The following is a 7,415-nucleotide window of genomic DNA, read 5'->3' on the forward strand; positions in this document are numbered from 1 at the left end:
AGTCTCAGATTGAGTTTTTTTTTTTCAGCCAGCAAGACATTGGTTTAATTTTGGTCTGCCACAAAGGGAATTGTGGGGGACCTTGTATGGCTAAACATGTCTGTCTCGCTGAGGGAATATTTTACTTCAAGTAATAGGACGCACGGTTTTGCTGCACTGGGGCTGTAATGCATTTTATATGCATGCTCAATTCACTCACCACGAATACTAAAACATAATGGAGTTATCATAAAAAAAGCAGTATACTACATCTACATATTAGAATAACAGGTTTGCAGAAAGGAAAACATTAAGAGCATTATCTCCCACAAGCACTGTCAAAACATTGAATGGCATTTACAAATTCTAAAAATGTTCTTGCAGCTGAGCTTTTAGAACGCCATTCAAATGACTATGGAGCAAGACTAATGAGCACGGCTGTCAAAGCTGCAGTTGTAGACTCATCCTTGAGGCAAACAGCTCCATGTTTTGGGGAATTTTATGCCCGTGATTTGAACATTAGCATTTCCGAACTCACACGACTAGCTGACAGATTCCCCAGAGGGAAGCCTGCTGGGGATTTAGTTGTGATTGGAATTCTATTTGGGAAAGTTTGGTGGTCAGGGCTGCAGGACCTTTCGTTATATTTGGAAGTATTCCTCAGAGTGCCATTAATTATAAGAAAATGCAGGGGGCCTGTTCAGAGAAACCGCCTGTTTATAACGAACGTCTTAATATACGTTTTCAAACTATATTTATGTAACAAAACAAATGCCTGTAATGAATTATGGACTGTTATTTTCCATCTTTGTCCCACAAGGCTGATGCAGTAGGGCGAGACTTCCCATAAGAAAAGGATGACACTGAGGGACGCCAGCTGCAGCAGGATAAGATTGAGCAACCAAAGGAGGGTAAAGGGAGACCGTACCTACGCTTTACTGGTTTTCTCTCTCCTGTCATTATGCCTACAGTAGAAAAAAAAAAAAGTGTGACCACGCTGAAGAGGTGAGGCATAAGTGATTTATAGTGCCCCGACAGGCCACGGCTCGGAATGTTAATTGACGCCCCGTTTGCAGCGTGAGAAGGAGCAGATCGGATTGGCACAGTGAAAAGACAAGACGAGGAAGACTCCAGGAGAAATTCAAGATGATTTCCTGCACTTTGTTCTCCTTCCGTCTCCAGATTTGTAGTTCTCCTATAAGATTACAGGGTCTGCCTTTGAGCGGTGAAGCGAAGTGGAGGAGTAGTCGTGTGCCCTTGTCCTTGAAGTAGACCTCATTCATGTATTTCTGAGCCGTTCTCCTCTTGTATTCTCTGCCACAAGATGACGTTTTGAAAACCCAATTTGAGCTTGGAAATGTGAAGAATGTTGGAAATTCAGAGGTTGGGTTTTTTTTTTCTGACGCTGATAAGTACTTGTTGTTTTCTTGTTTGGGCCCTTTTGGTATTGAGCTCATTGCATTCCATGCTGGTTGTTTGGACCATTTCCCCTTACATGCGAGCCGCGAATAAACCAAGTAAATGGTATACTTTGATTAAAAACCAGAACCACTTACTTTGATTACTCAGCTCCGTCTGTGAAAGTGTTGGAATGAAGTTGCCCACGGTGCATCATGACAAGAGCTCTGGCACACGCACGCATGCCTTTTTGTATGCATTCACCTATTAGTCAAAACGTCGATAAGGAAACGTACAGAAAGAGCTGCTGAGAGTAACACACATGTGAGGCTCAAAGGTTTTTTTTTTAATGAACTTCTGCTCAACAGATGGTTGCCATGCTGCTTTTCTTGCCAGAAACCTATGAAGGCATTAACCTTGGCAACCAGAGGAACCAGTAATATCACCTTTTAAAAAGTGCTGCAGTGGTTTTTTTTCAGTTACAGCTGAGGACTTCAAATCATTTGGCTCACCTCTGCCTCCAGTTGTGTGGGAGAACTTTGATTCGGTGGACTTGTTCCATGTCATAGACATTTGGACATACATATAATGAAGCATTTGTACTGCATGTTTTACTACATTTATTGTATACTTTAACTACTAGTATTATCTATTTTACTTCTATAGACTGAAGCCATCTGCTGTCCAACAGGTTATCGTAATGTTTGTGTATGCTAATTGCTGGTGCTTTGCATTATCCTAAAAGGACAACATGTAGGGATGGTTGCTTTATTCAGAAGGCACTTCTGAACCTGTTCCACTTGTTCAGGGAGTTTGGGAAAATGAACAATATTCAACCGCAAGGCTCGACAAGGTTTAGGCAGCTCACATTTCTTATTGTGCCACACATTTATAATGGGTGTTTCAAAATAGAAGGATTTCATAAGATTCAGAAAATGGTTTATCACTTTTAAAGTTTCTTTATACAATATTCAAAGGATTAATAGCAGTAAACAACAAGCAATGTAAGGATCGGAGTGACCTGAGCAGTAAATGAAGTACATGCACGTACAGTATTATTAATATACGTGATTCTGCCTTCCCCCCCAACTTTTATTGCTCTATTCTCAGCTGCCTATTTTGTTTTCAGTTGGTCTTCTATAACTTTCCACAGGTCCAGCCTCTGTGAAGCTGGAGACATTTTTAGTCCACATACATCATGGGCAGCATTTATTACAAAATGATGATTTGAACATTCTCTACTACTACTTCTGCAGGCGAACATGATGAAAACATTTTACATTCTGGTATGAGTGATTATAATGGTTGTCACTTGTCACATTCTGGTCCAGGACTATCATGGTCCGCGATGACAGCTGCTGGTTTTCTCCTCCTTGCTGTCTGCCTGTGGCCGTGGCTCCTCCCTCTCCCTCTCCCGCTCAGCGCTTAAGTGGACCCACCTGCTTCTCATCAGCCTCATCACCACCAGTATATATACGCCAGTTGCTGCAGTCGCTCTTTGCTGGGTTGTTCCGTCCACTCGTGGTGCGTGTTTGTGGTCTTACTCCCGTTTGAGCCCTTGATGGTCTTGCTTGTTGATTTTTCCTCAGTTTTAAACCTTACCTGTGTAAAACTGCAGGACCCCCCCCCCCCAGTCACATCAATGCCTCATTACAACAAACCTCTTCCTGCTTTACTTCCTGCATTTGGGTTCACCCTGTTGTTGAATCATAACAAGGTCAAACATGTCCTCTTCCCAAAGGAGGGACATATGAGTCCACCAACCTCATCAGACCCAAAGACAAACGTCGGAACGAAAAAATGCTGTTGCTTTCCAAATAAAATGACTCACACGGGGTAGACATGGCTGATTTCCATGTTAGCGTGATAAGGCACTATTTGAATGCCATATTTGTTTATTGCGCTGTTTGCTAATGGTAAAATAACTTATCACAGTGTGTCTGAGAGATAAACATTACCTGGAGCCTGAGTGTAAAATCTTTGACCCAATGAGTTTACACAAGACGCTGTTTTAAAGTTAGACGACAAGGGCCAAAGATAACAAACACGGGCTCACTCGAGTCATTTTGGAGATCGCAATTTCAAGGTGCTCTCAGTAATATTCCTATTGATTTTGAAACACTCCTTAATGCACAACTTTCAATCCGTCTTGTAACCCTGTACACACGTTGTCATGCAAACAATAGGACACGCAGCTGACTCACCTGTCCACGTAAAGCCAGCATGCTCCTCCTGGCTGAATATGAAAGGTCAGCGTCAGGCAAACACCGCTGAATGAAAGGCAATGATGTGTTAAAAATAGATCAAGTGACTGATGGGGTCACAGTTCACATTAGGCGTGGACGGGTAACCCTGGTGATACAAGCCTCATAAACAGAACACACGGCGTGTTCTCGCTTTAATCTGACATGTAATGATTGAGCTTCATATTCTCTTTCTCATTTGCTTCTCTTCTCCTGATACAGGCTTTTTAAAAAATCTGCATTTTCATACATGCAAATGGGAGCACATCTAATATTAATAATAAATTGCGTAAAAAACTTGGGGGGGGGGGGGGGGGGGGGGCTACAAGAGGTCGGACGACCTTATTGTTGTTCTTGATTAAAAGTTCTTAAAATCCCCCAGATAGGGTTAGGGTTATTATTAATCAGGGCCATCCCTGTGCTGTCTAGTCAGCTCGACTTTAAAGATATAATAAGTTGCTGATTGCCGGTTGTAAACACAGCATTTAAAATGGTGATGTCTGTGAGCCCCGGTACTTAGGGAGGACAGGCTGCACATTCTGCTTACTGGCTGGCGGTTACACCCTCATGTGGAGTCCAAATCCTTTTTGCTGAGTCCTGAATGCAGCAAAAATAATAAGAAAAGAAAATACATGCAGAAGGCAGGATCTCTGTAGATATAGACTCCACCACACACTTCTACTGGGTCATTAGTGAGGATTTAGAGGGATTGCTTTTGTATCAGTCTCTACATTAATTCTAAGGAACGTGTTGCATAATAATCATGGTCCATACACTACAGTAGGACTGTGTGTCTTCCTGTCTCCAGTCTTTCCAGGAGCAGCAGGGTTTGGGTCGAGATAGCTCCGGGGAGATGTGAAGTTGATTTGTGGTTCTTTCGCTTTTTCGGGGATAATAAAAGACAGGCTTGTTTGTCGACCTCTTTTATTTTTTTCACCCTCCATCTATTCTGGAGTTAACCACCATCCGCCTCCAGAACCCCCAATCTGACAGTCAGTGTGAATAAGTGTGAGAGACTTGAGACGGTGCCTCGGGTCCTCGGGGTGGCCAAACTGGACACAGGTCACTTGAGGTGGGCGTCGGTTTAAAAACAGTGTGCATGTGCCTGACTCATTCTGAAATTGGCTTTCCAGATGCAGGGTGGGGGGGGGGGGAGAGTACAAAGAGCCATTATGCCAGTCAGGATGTGTTGATTGTTCAGAGAAAACGATGTGGTTGGAATTTTTTAAGACTGGAAAACGCGAAAGTGGAATTAAGGAAGAGATAAAAACAGAAAGGAAAGCATTTAACAAGGACAATCAGGATTCCCCCACAATGCTCTTTTCCATCGTGTGTCCGCCTGTGTTTGTTGGAATACTAATTGTTCCGTCCCTGCACTGCTGGCTTTCTAATCCTCCCTGCAAAGCATCCAGGGGACTAACAAGCTATAAGCTGTTCACAAGAATATCACGGCTGCCCTCAAACCTCAACCCTGTTATGATTTATGGAATACTGTGGCCTCGCCAGAGATTTAGGCAGTTACCAAAGTCTAGTTTCACATAGATTTATGTCTCAGTGTGAGACTCTGAGGCTTTTTTAGTTGTTTAAACTGAAGCACTGGGCCTCGGACGATAGTCATAGTCGGCCATTTTGCACTCTTAGAGAAGGTTGGTGAAATTTGTTCTTATTTCCCAGATTGAATTTATCTTGAATTTACCACCTATGCTCTATTTCAATCCACATTGAAGCACTCTGTTGTTTACCTGAGGGGGGAGTGAATCAAACCTGACAACCCAAATTACACTTGGGCCAATCAAGCGTCCTCCACCACGGCAAAAAGCCGAAAATCAGAGCAGAGCTGCCTTAAGGTGCAGTCTCACTAATGGTAAGCAGATGCTGGCTTAACAATATATCTCATTATTGAAAACCTACTTCAAAATATCAAACTTCCCTCTGGAAACATAACACAAGTAAACGTTTATCACGTAGTTAGACTTAAATCACTTTTTCTACCTGACTTGTGTCCCAGTTGTCTGCCGTCACGGTCGCTGCTTTCTTACTCGCTTCAGCTCAATCACCGTAGTTGAAGGAAAACCCTTCGGAGCATGCTATGGATTATCTTGAGTACCCAAGACTCCTTTTTTTTGGGAAAGACATGTTGCTGCTGATGTTATCCTATGGCACTCTTCAACGTTTTCATCACTGCAAATGCAATTCCATCAAGCTCCGTTGTATTGTGGTGGTGGTGTGAATCTCAGCGATGGATATCCTGTCAGCAGGTGAAACTGAAACGGTCTGCATGGCTGCACCCCATCAGGGTGTGTGATTAAATGTGTTTTTGTGGATTTGAGTGAACTAAACTTTGTCCTCAGAGAAACCTATAGGAGACATCAGTGATGTGAGCAAGGTGTTTAGAGACATTCGTGATCATCAGAGGATGAATCGTAATCATTTTTGATTCAGTGATCCCTTTACATTTCCTCCACTGCAACGAGGCTTAATTGTTGTTTTCACTTAAATGTCTTGAAAGCCGTTGGTTGGTTTCCCATGCCATTTGGTACAGATATTCCTTGTTCACATGCAGATGATACTTCTTACTGATTTCCCAGAAGACTCCCCTGACCTTTTTCTTTACACCCAACAGCAGGTCAAGAAACAGGTCACACAGTTAATCGAAAACTCTGTTACAGGCCCACTGTTGCTTTTAAAACAGTCGGTAAGACGAATCCCACCAGGAACCTGCGTGGGCTGGAGTTATGTAGAGAACAAAAATATGTACCTCAAAAATGCACCAGTCATTACAACACTATTTTCTCTTTTCTTCTCGCCTCACGCCCACGTGTAGCAGGCAGGCCTCATCAGCCCCACAGGTGCAGAGAAAGACATGCTCTGGTATTTGGTGTTTGTTGAAAGAGACCAACAAGTAAGAACAGGCTCTCGGCGGAGAAGTCCTGACAGACAGGAATTGAACTGAGCCGCCATTCCACAAACAGCTGTGATGCGCATCACTCGGCTGAACCACCTTCACCACGATCGCCACCAGTTCCTTTGGCAGATGCGTGAATGCCGTGTGTGCCTCACACACGTAAACATGCGAGCGTGCTCACACTCCCTGCATTCCCACAATTGAATCTGTGCATGAGGACAGCTGCAGGCGGCCTGTCTAAACACGACAATGTGACAGCCTCTTCTGACAGCGGCGTAAGTGAGAGTGAGCATGTGTGTTCCTATCTATTTGCCATCTGGAAGGTCGTTTCAGGTGTGTTTACGGTGGGAAAAATGTTAAAAGGCTCCGGAAGTTTTATGCCTTTCTGGCAGAGATGGCGGTTGCATGGCATCACTTGAGTTCCTCCGTAAACAAGGAAGTAAAGTGATACTGTTATGCTGTCATTTTAGATCTACCCACACAAACATGCAATATCGCTACAGTTGCATCAAATTACTTTAATATATTACATCATATATTCTTCTTTTACGCTAGAAATAAACCTGAAAAAGATCACAATTATTTTAAGTTTACCGCAGGAATTTTGTACTTGCAAAGTGGAAACAGAAACAGACACAATAACGTAAAACGAATCAAAAATAAAAATATATCTCCACAAATGCTGCAGTTGCCATGGCTGCTGTTGAAAGGTGCTCCATTCCATAATAGGAGCATTCATATAGCAGCAAACAGCTATTTGCTATGTGCCCCACTGGCTCGCTCACAGCCACGGCTCCACACTGTGCTCATATAACGGCGTCCAGGCTGACTGTGTAGCCCTAACCCTCTGGTTCCCAAACCAGATAAACACTCTTCACTTTGACATGACT

This window comes from Eutrigla gurnardus (genome assembly GCF_963514095.1).
Source record: "Eutrigla gurnardus genome assembly, chromosome: 8".
In the NCBI taxonomy this organism is placed as follows: Eukaryota; Metazoa; Chordata; class Actinopteri; order Perciformes; family Triglidae; genus Eutrigla; species Eutrigla gurnardus.